Source organism: Amphiprion ocellaris, chromosome 17, assembly GCF_022539595.1.
Source record: "Amphiprion ocellaris isolate individual 3 ecotype Okinawa chromosome 17, ASM2253959v1, whole genome shotgun sequence".
In the NCBI taxonomy this organism is placed as follows: Eukaryota; Metazoa; Chordata; class Actinopteri; family Pomacentridae; genus Amphiprion; species Amphiprion ocellaris.
The window spans coordinates 29,668,733-29,683,126 of record NC_072782.1 but is presented as its reverse complement, the minus strand read 5'-3'; the positions used below and the strand labels follow the sequence as shown (position 1 = coordinate 29,683,126).

The window sequence follows — 14,394 nt, the reverse complement described above, 5'->3', positions numbered from 1 at the left end:
TTTTCATTATTTAATAATCTGTTATCAGTCAGAACCCTGGCAAACTTATTTTCATCAGTTTTTTTAGTGGAAGTCACAAATAAAGGAGCTCTTGGTTTTTCCCGGCGTTACTGAGTCCAAAGCTGCTGTTTCAACACAGACACATTCACATGCATCCACAAACCTCTCAGCACTCAAACACCCACAGACAGGAGGCCGGCTGGACCGAGGCTGGGCGGCGTCCTCAGACCCACGAGTCGGGGAGTCGCTGAACTTGTTGGTCCGGTTTGAAGGCCTCCGTGTGGTCCAGTAGAAGTCCACGTAGTCGGTGTTGGCTTTGAACCGCAGCGACTGGCCACCATCAGGTGGACCGGCTCGTCCTCGTAGGACTCCTCCTGTAGCCTTGAGGGAACCACAGGAACATTAAGTAGCTGTTGGAGTTCTTCCTGTCAGGCTCGTGGTAGAACGGCTCTGAAGAATCTTGTACTTGTCTTATCTGGAACAATCTAACAGCCTAAACTGTTAACAGCGGTGTAAAGAAGCAAACACACAGGCATAGATTAGAACTCAAACTAGATTTATTTTAGAAAACAAATCAGCTTAGAGGCATTTGTTCACACGTGGCTGAATAGGAGGCCGTCCAATCAGATTCGAGGTCTTCACTCTGTAGGTTGTTTGTTGGGTGAGACTCTTGGACCTCCATCAGCTGACGTGGATGTTTGATGGTCTTCCTCTCGAGTGCCAGATGATTCATCCATGAATTCAGCAGCTACAGACTGAAATGAAGCTCATGCTGCCGTTATTGAATTCCTGTTCCAGATCAAATGTTCAGAGCTCACCTTGAATGCAGCCGTCTGCTGTCTGATAGTTTTTCTCATTGTAGTCTTCAATAAAGTCTTTTTCCTCATGTCAGGATGTGGTGAGACTCTTTCTCAGTCTCTGCAGACGTCCCTCATTGTGCATCTCCAGAGAAGAAACAGAAAAACTGCTCACTGCTTCAGCATCACAAACGCTCTCCAGCATTGAGAGTGTTTTAGGAATTCATTCATTGTGTTGTGAACTTTGAAGGAGCAGAAACTTTACAGCTGCCAAAGATATGAGCTCCAATTCTGGATGTTTTAGGAAATGAAGTTCATCAAATGAACACTTGATTTTTGCTGATAACTCTTATTAAATTACTGAAGAAATTTAACATAAAAACCTGTAAACTCTCAGGCAGCTTTTGTTAAAGTTTGTCTATAATTCTATCACCATGTTGTGGAACCAGGACTCTGCAGAAGTTCCTTTAATCAGATACTTGTGTGTTTCTATTTAAGGCCTCAGGTTTGAACGTACAGCAGAGGATTAGAAAGGAGTGATTTTAATATTTAAACCAGCCCAGTAAATGTTTGGAGTAAAAATGATTAAAATTTGGATTTAGATAGATTTGTGTCAAATAATATTGTAGAGTCTCACTTAAATATATCCAAATGAGTTCAGTGTATTTACATTTTATAGAATGTTTGATTTCTTAATCTCAATACTGTAGGGTCTGACCCTAAATATTATAATAATGATGTAAATTATAATAATAATAATAACAATATTGTAGTACAGAGTCAAACTTTAATCAGCTAAACTTACATAATAAATATCACTACATAATCTTAACCTGAACATTCATATTATTGAGGTAAATTTACATAAATCATGATATTCTAGAGTCTTAACTGGAATATTTCTAACATGAATCTTTTTGTATTGTGCTGATAAACAACAATAACCCGACTTTAAGATAATATTTATTGTCTGTGATTGTGCGACTAAATTCCTCCACATTCTGGAACTTTACATGCAGCAACTGTAGGAATAAATAAAAATAAAATCTGTTCATTTCCACATTATGCACATTTATTTATTCTTAATATCTCAGACTGAATGGTAGCTGGCAGTAAAAACAAACTCATCTGCTGGACTGAATTTCCCAAAATGGAAACATGGACAGAATAGAACACTCATGTATCCATGGCAACGCTAAAGTTTCTGCTTCTTACCAAAGTTCACAACACAAGTAAAGATTTTAATGTAAAACTTCAGGGATGACTGCTGACCATAAGTATTCTGATCAATACTTCATGATCAATATCAGGACAGATGTTACAACTCCAGCTGTTGCATTAGACTGCAGTTATTCACAGAGAAATTAAAACATCACATTCCTCATAAAAACTAGATGGGACTTTTATTAAATAAAGTGTTGGTGAATAAACTGTAAAAAGTGCAAAGCAGCTCCATTAAATCAGGAGATGTGAGACTTCCACAGCATGGATCACCATCTGCTGTGTTGATTCATAGCTGAATGTCAGAATGAACTGAGCTAGAAAAGCTGCTTTGAGCTGCAACATTACGGTCTGACAATCCAACACCATCACAGTTTTCATCTGGTTGCTTTGCTCCAACATGCTGTGAAGTTCAGTTTTTACTTGAATCAATACAGAGATTCTATTTCCAACCAAGACTGGAATAATAATTAGAATGTTGTGAGGTTATTAATGCCACTAAATCCTTTCAGATGGAAGGATTTACTTCTAAGTTCTAATTCAAGTTTCAGTTGGAGCTCATTGCATTCACAAAGAAAAACAGCGAAACCTTCATAGCAACATTTAATAAACCTAAAGCTTCCCTGTTGACTCATTGGTGGAGTTTGTTACTGAGCATCTGAACCTTAAATCCAGTGAGACGACCATCTTCAGTCGAGGCCAGTCAGAGAACTTCAAGACCTTCCATCAGCTGGACCAGATGTGGCATCATCTCCCTCTGAACATCTGGATGACAGGAGAAAAGACAGAATCAAACACAGATCACAGAAATACTATTTATTCACTTCCATCATTTTATAAAAGTAGCATGAACTTTATTAAAACTTGACAACATCAGTAATGAAAGTAAATGTTTTTATCTCGTGTTGAAGCTAAATTTAAAGTCAATTTTAATGACAGTTTATCCTGAGAGGAGTGAGAATGGAGCTTTTCTTTCTTTTTTACAATATTCCCTCAAAATATTCTGTTTATTATTGGCTTTAGAAGCATTTTTCTTGACATTTATTTTTAGATACCTCAGACTGATACACTTTGCTGGTTTGCAGATAATTTCATGTACAATGACAATAAAGATCTTCTATTATAACATATTTTGCTAAAACAAGAACTGAAACCTTCTCAACCATCTCTCAGTCTGCAAAATTCCAACTGCGACAAAGAATTATCTGATGTAGTTATTATTATAATCTTTACTGAACCAGCCCTGGAATTAATAAAAATCTGTATATGGATATGATTTTCTCTCATGGAACCACTAAAACCGCATCCAATAAAGTAAATCTCTTCTGCACTGCACACATTCTACACTTTTGTATAACTCTGGATGTCAGAGTAAAGGCAGACAGATCCACCAATCAGCCACAACATTCTGACCACTGACAGCTGAAGAGAACAACATCCATCATCTTGTTCTAATGCAACGTTCTGCTGGGAAACCTTGACGTTCATGTGGATGTTTGACATGTACCACCACGTAAACACTGCAGGACAAACAACCCCCTAGTCTCCATGGCAACAGCAGTCCTTGATGTCAGCTGCCACCCTCAGCAGGACAAATTAAAACTACTCAGGAGTGGTCCGAGGAACACGACAGAGCTGAGCTGTTCACCTGGGTTCCACACTCCCCACATCCAGATCTGATGGAGCATCTGTGGGATGGTCCAGGATCAGCCTGGTCTAGGTAGGACCCACCCTACAACCCACAGGATCCACAGAATCCACAGGATCCCCAGAGGTTCTGATGAACCACTGGGTCAGAGGAGTTTTAGCAGCATAAAGGGACCAACACAGTATTAGTCAGGTGGTCAGAATGTTATACTGTTATATTGTCATGCTGATTATATGATCAGTAAATGTTACCATCAATTATAACGTCCACATTGATCAAGAAAAAAAAACAAACTATCAGTTCATTCAGAAACTGTGGGGTTAAACCTAAAAACACAGACCTCAACAGCAGTTTGTTTCAAAGCAGAACACCAGCTGGTTTTCACTAAAGAAGCTTTCAAAGCAACAATTAAATGACAGTTTTGTTCTCATTAAGTTCACAGAGTCAGAGTCAGCCAAAATAATGAATACACACATCAGGAAAACAAAAACTTTTATAAATATTTCATATGTATAAGTACTTCTATACATATAGAGAAAGGGGGAAAGGGGAGTTTAACTCGTCAGGTGACTGAAAATGAACGGCTTGTGCAGTTCTAGATCCAAAAGTAGGATGTTTCAACTCATGTTTTACTACAAATACATGCAACAATAAATAAATACAATGGCTGGTTGTTAGTTTATTCACTATTAATGTCATTTTATATACTGGATTGAACTTGAGCAGTGGAAGAGAGAAGGAATTCAATGAAAATATGGAGATTCAGAGAGGGAATGTTGCGCAATGTTAAGTTAAGCGCAGTTTAATTCAAACCAGCTGAATGTTAAACTTCAGTGCAGCTCAACGGGTTTCAGTGAACATTAAAGTAAAATAACTTTTTTAAAAGCTAAAATACACAGCAGAGAAATACAGGTTGAGAAGGTCATTCTAATAATGACGGACAGGCAGCAACTAATACAGGTGTTCAGCGGTAAGTTAGCCACCTGTGTTAATTAGCCCGCTAGCTAACTTAGCCGCTTAGCTAGCTAACTTAACCGCTTAGCTAGCTAACGCGTCCGGACCAACTGCTCAAACACGACAAAACACAACTCTTCACAAGTCGCTGACTTAACGTACAACAAAACAACGCTACTTTTTAGAAGTATTTATCTTCTTACCGTGTTTTACTCCAAAAACAAGGTCAACAGCAGTCAGAGATGCTACCAGACGTGCCGACCATAGCTATACATGGAACAGATACGCTAGCACGCTGTCTTCTATCTTTGGTCTGACCAATCACTGCTCTCTGGCTCTCAGTCAGTCTGACCAATCACTGCTCTCTGGCGCCGCCCTCTGAGAATCTTGTTGTCGTTTGGCTCCACACTTGCCGATGATCACTTCCGGTCTCAGAAAATAAAAAAAAACGGACTTTTTTTTTTTCTGTCTCTTACTGATTTTATTTTTTTGTTATTCTAAATATGAAATGAAAATCAAAGCATTTTTAAAATTTCGTATATCCCTTTTTGATCACGAAAAGGAAAAACGCCTTGTATTTCAATTTTAATTTTTGTATTTTAAAACGAAAATCAAATAACCACTCGTTTTTTGTCTTTCAATACCTGTTTCAAAACGGAAAATCCAATTGCCAGATAAATACACTGATCGTGTGCCTTGTGCTCTCTTAACAGTTTGTTATGTATATGTTATTTGTTACATTAGTGCCCTATCAAGTGTCTGGCTTTTTTAACCATGTGTAATCATGTGTTTTAAGAAATTGTATTGTCCCCTTTCAAATAGACTAAATTGAAATTGAAATTGAAGCTATTAGGGACAAAAATGATCTCATTTAAACCCATTATGACTAAATTGTGTTGTTTAAGATTGATACTGATTGCAACATGTGGCAGTCCAATTTCTCTTCAACACATTTTCATTAATGCTTTATTCTAATCTCATTTTGAGGTTGTTGAACCTGGTGCAATGAGAGCAATGGAGGAGAAGGTCATGGAAATCTATGTTAACCCTCAAGTGGTAAATGTTTCTGCAGAGAAGTTTGTCATTCAAATAGAACACACATTTGCTCTTTTTCAGTTTTTTTCAATTTTTTAAATTTTTATGTTCTTATGTCTTATCCGGGGCTGCACAGTGGCGTAGTGGTTAGCACTTTCGCCTTGCAGCGAGAAGGTCCCTGGTTCACGTCTCGGCTTTCCCGGGATCTTTCTGCATGGAGTTTGCGTGTTCTCCCTGTGTATATGTTCTTTCTGCTCTAGTTTGTGTTTTGTCTGCAGGTATCTTTGTTCTTTGGAGTGGCACTACTCTGATCTGTGGTTACAAATCCGACCAAACTCTGGAGTGTTTATTGTTCTCGTGTTACATTTATTATCTGTGTCTGTCTGCTGTCTCTTCCTCTCTCCTCTTTACAATCACCCTAACCAGGCGAGGCAAATGCCACCGTCCCTGAGCCTGGTTCTGCTGGAGTTTTCCTACTAGAATCACTGGGTTTGTTGGGTTGCTGGGTGACCCACGATATGAGGTGCCCTGAGGTCATTTATGTTCTGAATCAGTGCTTTACAAACATGAATTTAATTAAACAGCTGTGTTGTTCTGGAAAGCTGTACTTTGAAATAACACGTTATTATAAATTTCAAAAGAAGTTGACATTTTATTATTGCACAATGTAAAAATATTGTTTGTTTCTGAGTAAAAATAATACAATTGCACACATTTGCAAAGTAGTTTCCAAAATACAATACAAATATTTGCGATATTAAATTCATTCTGCATATTAAAACAACACACATTTGGATGACAAAAAATGATCCTGATGTCACTGAAAAGTTATTCACATATATCGGTCAAAATATCTGACTTACTGTCCATCATGTCTGTTTGGTCTTCTGAACAGGAGCAGGAACATCAGCGACATTATGCAGAAACTCATACAGCAACTTAGCGTTATTAGCATTCCCAAGTATTTCTGCCAGCTTGTTCTGGCTGAGTTCGGCTAGGTCTGCCAAACTGCCTGCATTTTTAATAAGAGCCCTGTAGTTTTTCATATTGACCCCCGGCATTTTCAAGAGGAAGTCATAAGGTCCGGGGTTGTAGAGGTCTGTTGGTTCAGCCACAAGGTCTGACTCAGCTGTGACCGCCTGAGCTGCTGAAGCATCGGGTTCAGGTCGGCCTTGTTTTAGTTCCAGGAAGAGCTCGGCTGTGGCGTGTGGGGAGGGGCACCAGAGTATACGGAGGCGAGGGAAGTGCAATGTGAGTAAAGTAAGCTTTGAAGAAACATCATTTGACGATATCTCATGACGGAAGTCTGACCGGGCCATGAGGGAAAACGGTTTAGCCGGGTCGAACTCGATGAGCAGCACTGCTTTCCTGTAGTAGCGGGTCATGGAGAGGCACTGGGTGTAGAGGCGGCCGCTCTGCAACGAGCCGATCAGGTCACTGACACTCTTACGCTCAACGCAAGTGTCTGGAGTTAAAATGTAGTCGCCAACTTCTTGGGTGACGAGATCAATGTCCAGCCCACGGCGGTGCAGCAAGGAAGGCAACTCACTGCGGAACTCACGCATGTCCACAATGACTCGTGAAGGCTCTCTGGACTGCTCCTGGCCTCCTGGTTATTGGACACGGAATGGAAATAAAACACAAGACATGAGTCAAAAACTAAAGGCAGAAAATAAATATGGGTTTTTCATTGAACGGCCCACACCCAACCATCTTCAATTTGACAGATTTCTTATTTTTTTTAAAGTGATGAATATTGATTGAGTTGACCATGTGTAAAATCTGTGGTCACAAGCAACATTAGTTTTTGAATTCAATTTGAATTCATTTTTGCGCTAATCTTTTTTGTACACATGTTAAACTCAATCAATATTCACCATTTAACAAAATATCAGTCAAACTGAAGATGGTCAGGTGTAAACTTTTCATTAAATTGGTAAGTTGAGGTGGAATGACCCATATAGACATTTAGAAACTGAATAAAATCGACATACCTGCTTTGCGGGTGTTGGTGGTGGCATTTGCAGGTTCTAAGTTTCTAGCAAGATCTAGGTTGGTGTCTTCTCGTCCTTCCCTCTCCTCTGGAATGACCATAGTAGCCTTTTCCCTACAGAAAAACACACACATAAACACCAATGAGAAGCCAGCACTTAACTAAGCAGATATTAGTTCCAAGGGGTTTGAGGGGAAAGAAATGGTTCTAACCTGATGAGATGTTCAAACACTTTCTTTTCTTTAGACAGTGCTGTCAGGTACTTCTGTTCTTCTGTTGAGCCTCCATAGATGAGGAAATACACCCTAAGTGTCTTTCCAGGGCGGTTAGCTTTGTAAATCTCCAGCTGGCGAACAAAACTCAGTTCAGCGTCGTACAGAACCACAAAGCTGGGCTCCACCTTGTGCAGCACCCGGGTCAAGCTGTGGGGGTCGGTGCAGCCTTTCAGTGGATGGATCACAGTCAGCGGTTCCTTTAGGACGCCGTAATAGTCGTCTGATGACAAATCTAATTTAAGCTGTTCTTCCTCTCCTTCATGTTCCTCCATCAGTTCGTCCTCGTCTCCGCTGCTGCCCATCACTGCTGCTTCACCTGTCTCCTGTTTCCCAACCATCTGGGTCAGTGTGAGTGACGGTCTGCTTTTGGTTTTTGTGGTCTTTGTGTTTTTTTTCTGTGCGGGTTCCTTCCCTTTGGACACTTTTTTGACTCGGCCTTTTCCCCTTTTCTCTAAGTCCAGTTCCAAGGCAGCAACTGCAGCAGAGTCCCGTTTGCCGATTGTTCTCGTGTACAGGCGGTTGAGCAGCCAATCAGAGCCGTGTTTGATGCGCTGCTGCAGCTGAGCACAAGTCCGGTCATCACTGGCACAAATCAGAACCCGACCTGAGGGCGACATGTTAGGTGGTTAGTGGTTAGACAACATGTATGTACAACAGGGATATAAATAATGAATCAAAAGCATATACATGACAGAACTGGATTGACCCTTTTATGGTGAATTTTTCAACAAACTTTACTCAGCTTGTGTTGTCTCCTATCACTGACCAACACCTATGCTATGCTAGTCAATCAGAACTCCATTCATTCCTATTTGAACACTTGTAATCTCCTGTGTGCTTGTATGTTTTATTCTGGTCTCCACCAAGCTGGAACTTTTACATTGGATTTCAAGGGACCATGCTGTGCACCAGGAAGTTGGAAAAGCTAAGAGGCTGATCAAAATGCTCTAACAATGGTACATTTTTTTGTAAATTCATAGGTTTAAATGCACTGTTGACACAACAGATTCCTATAGTAGTTTAACAGCACTGAGCTCTAACCTGGTTCATGTTGAGAGCTCTTGTTCTCCCTCTCGATCTCCTCCAGCACCTCAGTCAGAGCCTCCCACTTTGGGCTCTTCTCCAGCACCAGCTCCCGCTTCACCTCTGAAACCCACACAATAGACTGAGCCTTTAGTCGTTTCAACACGAATACACACACAAGCATTTAATCATTTGGATATCTACTTTGAAGAAGACACTGTCAGAGATGTGCTCATTGGTCAGTTACCTGAGGCAGAGGTTGGCTTCTGTTTCTCAGCTTCTGCTCCAACTTTGAGTTTCTTTTTGCTCTCAGGAACACGGTACACTCTGCTCCTAGCGTTCACAAACATGGAGGTACTGGAGTCCAGGAACAGCCAACCTGAAAGTCACAACAGACACAAGCAATCAAACACAGAAACAATCAATAGATTACAAAAATTAAGCAGGAATTTTCCCTCGATCAGGCACTGAGAGCAACTAAGTACATCTAGTTTACCTGAATTGGAGCCAAAGTTCTTCTGGCTGGAGCGCAGGGACTCGAGCAAATCGAAGAAGGTGACACAGTCGTACTGGGTGAGGTAGAGCAGGAGGACCCTCAGCACCTTCAGGTCCTGAACCAGAGCCTTGGTCTTTGCTCCTAGCTGATGCCACAGGGGGTCCAGGTAGTGACGGATAGTCTGGATGGGAGTGAAACAAACAGAACTTTAAAGAAAGAACATTCACCTCCTTCATAGATTATCAACAAGGTATTTTATTAATAAAATACAATGTGTTAAATGAAATGTTTGCCATGGAATAAGCTCATTGTACCTGGGCCACAAGTACAGCTTCTTGACGAAGAGGTTTCTCATCACACGCTCTACTTGGCAGAAGCCTGAGGAGAAAGCTGTGGCCTTGTCAGTGAAGGCCTTAATGAAGCCCGTCTTGTTCTTCTGTCTGAACAGACGAAGGGTGAAGGCCTCTTGGCATGACTCAATTATTTTATGGGCGCGATACACCAGGATACCTAGAGGGGGGGTGGATCAAAAGGCTGTAAATACTGCATGCATTTGAAAAGGTTAAACTAACACAACTTCTTTGGTTTTGTACCGTTTTAAAATAAAGTGAGACGATAAAGCATGTATGCAGCTACTATAACATGCAAATACACCAGCAAATATTGCAAGATAATTGAGACTAATAACTGCTAATGATGAAGAATATGAAAGAAAACAAACGTGGCTCTCATTTTCTGACCTGATATAAGATGAGCAGGGATGCGGTCAGCGAGGAAGTCCACCACCAGGATTCTGGTGGTGACAAACAGCACCCCTCCCTCAGTGTAAACGTTATAACGCTCAGCGCTCTGGACATCGCTGGTGACCGTCCTCGGCAGGTGGGTGACTCCCTCCACTCTCAACTGCTCCGTGAAATACTCCTGAGAAAGAAACTATGTTGATAACGTGTTCTCCAGTCATTTATTGTTATTTTAAATGAAAATAATCCCTTCATGGCTCAAAATGGCTCAGATGTAACTGTGTTTTTTCATCAGTTCACTGCTGTTTCAACGTAGAAATGTTCAGTCTTCCATCTTATAAAAACAGCAAACAGACTTGCTCACAAGGTAAAAACAAATCTTGATTTTCCTGTTCTACACAACTTTGCACATTGAGAAAAAGTACAATTCACAATGTTGATAACCCAGAATCATGCAAAATTTTTATCTTCTTGCCTAGTGTAGTGTTTAGGTCGCCTACACAGTTCTGCGATGACAAATCCTAAAAAAAACTAATGGTGAAAAAAATCTAGATTGTTACAGTGGGTCAAAAACAATCATGTTGGTAGCTTAAAAGTGAATAAAATACTAAATCAGGTGCTCCTAAAGGATGGGGTCAGTAAACAGTAGAGATGAAATAATGACTGTCTTTTCATTAATGGAGGTCCCGAGTACTGATCCGCAATCCAAAGAGTATCTGAGACACTTAAAATACAAAATGCTTTATGAATACAAGAATAACTCAGCATGTTTTGATTCAGTGTCATCCATCCATGAATGAATTTTAAAAGTCACACCTGGTTTATCCATATATTGAAAAAAGATTTTTATACTTAAAATCAGAATGACTTGGATAGTCTTCGGATTGCCAGCTAACATTAAGGAATTCCATTAATAGGTCTGAACAAATAAGTTAAGTGTTATCAAAATTGTAATATGGCCAAGTGCAGAATCCAAATCACAGGGTCTTACAAATGTGTCACAACAAAGCATTATAAATGAAGCACTGCAGTTACATAGAGATGTTCAGGACTACAAATTGTATTTTCCAGAAATGAGGCAACAGGTTTGTTTGGTACAGGCCCTAGCAAAGATCATATCATCATTTCTGCTTCAATATCTCCATCGTAATATTTATTAAAAGATATCAAATATGATTTTTTCCTGTGGGAAGTGGGACAGTCAAATTTTTTTCATTTATCTAAACAGACACTTCTGTGATAAAGGCAAAGACACTACAATTTAGAATCCAACATTTATTACCTCATAAAAGGCTCTCCTTCTCTGAAGTGTGACAACACTTCTGTCTGAAATATTGTTAAACACAAAGAAGCAGCTAAGATGAGGTGTTTTACAGCAGTGTTAGTGACAAACAGGACAGCGCTGATGCTCTGTTGCTTCAGTTATGTAAATTACTGGTAGGAACATGTCAGCTTGTTGTTGGATATTATTTTTAGCCACAGTGTCTTTGAACAAATAACAGGTGTTGTGCCAAAAACTGATCATCTACCCAAAACTGACAATTAAAGCTGTATCATCCAGATTACACACGTCTACAGCTGCTTTTATCTGGACCAAATGGACAGAGCATCCAAATACACACAATTTTATGGCTGTGGTGATAGCAAAACTTTATCTTTGTGAAACTTTGTCTTAACTGCATAATTGTGACCAAGAAACGTTAGAGTTTTTTTATGTAATCTGGCCTGACATTTAGAATGACTACAAGTAATAATACTGTATTATTTTCTATGTTTTGTATGTGTTTGGTATGTGTAATAACCTTGTTTACATTTACGTTGCAGAAGGGTTTTAAATATATATATATAAACAGAAGTGATCTCTTTTGCATTTACGATATAAGCCATAAACTTCAAATTACAGCCTCAGTGAATGAAACCAGGCAATTCTGGTGCAACACCACCATTTCAGATACAATGAAGGGGCTGCAATCACTTTTGCTAGGTGGGAAACTGCATTATATAAGTTGAACTGGTCCTTTAAATCACTGTCAAGTCGTAAAAACTAAACAGGTTATAATGCAGGGTATAGAGCAGGCAAAATAATACCGAAACGTCAGGACAACAGCGAAAAAGGCCGGATTATTACTGTTTTACTGTTGTCCATATTAGCCGCCTTGCTAGCACCTACCACCTAGCAACGGGTGTGGCGTTCACAGGTAATGTGTAGCATGCTAAGCTAAGCTTACCTGTTCAGGTGTGGTTGTGTTGAGCAGGAGGACCAGGCTGCCCTGCTCCGAGTAAACCCGCATGAACTGCAGCAGGATGCGGTCGACCCCCATCCCCTCAGCCACCACCAGCAGCCCGTCACAGTCGAAGAGGCTCAGGAACATCTCGGTCTCAAACTCCAGCAGCGGTCCCGCCATTTTGGAAACAGCTAAAGGTCCACAAGATAATGAAATCACCAAACTGCCACTTACTGCCAAGAATTACTGTTAGCTAAATGTGAAATAAGTCATTGTGATGTACAGCAGCTGCTCTTCTGCTTGTTGTTCAGTGTTTTGAAACCGAACTTCCTGCGGTGACGCTAAAAACAAACGTGGAGTGAGAGACAGTGAGTGGTGCGTTCAGGGCCCACAGCGCCATCAAGTGACAGGGAGGATCTTAGCAGTTATGAATCTGTCTTTATTTACTACAGAACAGGGCTGGCTAAGCGACTCTACTATCTCTGTAAGTATCATATCTTGTCTACAAAAGTAATCAACAAAAATATCAACATAGGATTTCTTATTTTAGCAAATTCAGTGCATTCTTTTGAAAACAACCAAACCTGAGCAACACATTGTTATTTATGCTACATGTCTGCAATTCATGGTTTATACTTTTTAAAACAAAAATATGCTGGAATATACAAGCAGTTAAACAGCTAAACACTTTTTTTCTAAACGCAGAGATATGTACATATATATGTGAAATGTAAGCAACCTCTACATCCAGATGATTTATGTGATTAATGATATTTGACTCTGGTTCTTATTTAAGATGTGCTGGTATAAAATCAGCATTGATGTTTCCAGTCTAGTTATCTTTTTACATCAAGGCATGCAGCCTCCTGGTGTCATACAGCTTACCACAGTGTTTTTTCTTTATCAGCAAGAATTCTGTTAAATCAACACAAACTACGTTCTTTCAGTAAGCAAAAGCAGTTACTTTGTGATGATACAGACGTACTGAAATTTGAAATAAGTAAATTAAAAGACTTTCATTTTGGAAATGATGTGTAAAAATACATAAACAAGATTTCTACATAGATGATTCTGTTTTTTCTCTTTCATTTCTCTCTCTCAAAAAAAGTCATTTTAGACAAAACTGATGAGAAAAGAGTTTTTCAGAAAAATTTTCAGCTGTTAAGAAGTTCATGTAAACTCTGCAAAAATAAGGAATAAACTGGTTACTAGTTTTATTTGTATTATTTCATTATCTACTGTATTTTGGTAATCTCAGAAAACAACCACTAGAAATGAGCTTAGTGTGTTAATACTATGGGATGCAACATTTGTGTATTCAGTAAATACTCTCTTTTGTGTTTATCCCAAGTTACAAATAACCATTTCTTGATTCAAACACTGTACAGTTTTAGAACATCACAGATGTTTTTCAGTTTTAAATACATTGTTTCAGCCTAATATAATTTCCCAGCCATAAAATGTGTTTCTCTGAAATCTAATATCAAAGGAAAGGATGATGATGTTAAACTCCTGAACAAACAGATGCAGTTTTCTTGTTTTGGTGTTTGTCTCTTTTCAAGTTCGATCAGGTCAAACAAAGAATGAACTTGTCCCCAACATGTTTAAATGAAATGTGTTCAGTCTGATATTCAGTTCAGTTACATTACATTTTAATTAGATTCTACCAGTTTACTACATATGTCAACTCCAGGAACCTCATATAATCAGGTTAAGAACAGTGAAACCCAACAAATCCAAAGTTTCCTCTTTCTCCAAAGAGGAGAGGTGCATCATGGGAAGTCACCCAGCAGTCTAGATTTATAGCATCTTCCTTTAGTCAGAGATGCAGACATAACTATGTACTAAAGTCTTCTGTAAACATGCAGTATCTGTCGTCTTTTGACTAAAGCCCATTTAAATTAGCAGTGCATCCTGCTCCTCCAGCTCCTTAACATCCTTCCTGTTCCTCCACTCATGGCTGTTGGTCGTCTCTGGGTGTCGTCGT

General features: G+C 39.5%; 1 long non-coding RNA gene and 1 pseudogene across 2 annotated transcripts; both read right to left on the bottom strand.

The window, feature by feature from the left end:
* Window positions 1–539: 539 nt before the first annotated feature.
* LOC129350908 (uncharacterized) lies at window positions 540–4,931 on the bottom strand. Of its 2 annotated transcripts, none has more exons than XR_008604492.1 (2): window positions 4,824–4,931; window positions 540–2,783 (listed from the first exon to the last, which is right to left on the bottom strand). It is a non-coding gene; the product is annotated as an uncharacterized LOC129350908 (long non-coding RNA). The 2 variants fall into 2 exon arrangements; XR_008604493.1 differs by lacking the exon at window positions 4,824–4,931 and adding an exon at window positions 3,667–4,194.
* Window positions 4,932–6,209: 1,278 nt separating this feature from the next.
* LOC111565668 (DNA repair endonuclease XPF-like) lies at window positions 6,210–12,726 on the bottom strand (annotated as a pseudogene).
* Window positions 12,727–14,394: the final 1,668 nt, after the last annotated feature.